This window comes from Haplochromis burtoni, unplaced genomic scaffold (assembly GCF_018398535.1).
Source record: "Haplochromis burtoni strain Fernald_Lab_line unplaced genomic scaffold, NCSU_Asbu1 Contig_400, whole genome shotgun sequence".
Taxonomy (NCBI): domain Eukaryota; kingdom Metazoa; phylum Chordata; class Actinopteri; order Cichliformes; family Cichlidae; genus Haplochromis; species Haplochromis burtoni.
In genome coordinates, this window is record NW_024582761.1 from 44,906 (window position 1) to 46,538 (window position 1,633).

Sequence of the window (1,633 nt, forward strand, 5' to 3'; positions counted from 1 at the left end):
AAGTATAAAAACTGCCTCCACCTGTGAGACTCTGTTAAACTATCAGATCTGACAGATGTCAGGACGCAGCTTTTAACTCTGAGAGGAAAGTAACTGAGTTCATGACAAATACCATGTAAGTCAGCGAGTACAAACAGCTGCTCTGCTTTAGGATCACATTTTAAAGCCTTTATTCAAACATTTCATTCCACAATCTGTGAAAGTGTGCACGCTCCTCGTTTCCTCAGTTATTCCCAACAGGACGAACGGAAAGGCTGATGAAAAACAGGAAATACAAGCGAGTGAATTTTTATCTGAATTATGCTGAAGCTGCCTAATAATGATCAGTGCTAGCACCTGCAGAGCACACTCACCTGTCCACCGTGTTTACCTGCAGCTCACAGGAACCAGGTGGAGTTCATGTCTGCACCAGGTCGGCCATCACATCGTACAGTCTATTTATTAAGGTTTCAGTGTTTCTGCAGAAACTGCCGTCAGAGCGTCGGCTCATCAGCGCGGCGTACAGAGGCTGAGAAGTCCTAAAGTCCCGCCTCTCAGGAGACCGTCGTGCTAACTCGCTGTCGAGGCCTAACCTGCGCTGAAGACAGTCGCGTTCAAGACCAGGCATCAACAAAATCACCTACTGACCAATCAGATCACTCAGAGTACAGGTGTAAAAAGCTGTTTTGTTGGTCCAAAAGCATCAATAACATCAACGCAGCATCTGTTTGTCGACGTCATGTTAACCTGTGAGGTGAGCAGATCTGTGTCGGTTCACTGAGCTGAGAAACTTGGAGCCATCTGTTTGATACTGGCTCCTCCTGCTCAGAGGAAGAGCTTCCCAGAACTAGAACTTGCTCTTCCTGGTTCCTGATGTTGAACAAAAAATTGAAACCTTTTCTGAGTTTGTTGTGACCCTTTCAGAGTTGAAGCTGCTTCCTGCAGCATCGATACAGACGCCACGTTAAACACAGTCCAGGTGTCTTGCTGTGCTTACCTGATGAGAGCTCTGCTGCATTCAAGGCCCGTGGTATATCTTCAGCCCTGTGTCAGATACAGATGAGGTGTTCACTGTAAATTGGACGTTTTGTTACTTTGAGTTTAGAATTTTAATTTAAACAACAAGTTTGGCTTCCAGCGATGTAATTGAGATAAATTATTGATATATTGTTGTCATATTCTCTGTTCAGCACTTCTCTGTCCTGTGGCAGCTCTCGTTCGGTTCACATTGATTCATTTCTTTTAGTTTTGTCGGCTGAATTATGAGTAAAGTTCATAAATACACAAGTTTCCAGATTCTTTGATAAACATGAGTTTTGCTGTAACAAAGCAGCCCTGCTTCAGCAGCTGATGTGAGTCAGAAAGGTAAATCACAATAACATTTATATAAAAATATGAGCTTGTAAAAGCCAGTATTAAGCTTGGATCTGAAAAAAGATTTTGTGGAGCTTTGAGGTGAGTTTGTGTTGCGTTAGAGCAGGGGTAGGCAACTCCAGGCCTCGAGTGCCGGTGTCCTGCAGGTTTTAGATCTCACCCTGGGTTAACACACCTGAATCAAATGATTAGTTCATTACCAGGCCTCTGGAGAACTTCAAGAAATGCTGAGGAGTCATTTAGCCCTTTAAATCAGCTGTGATGGATCATGGATACATCT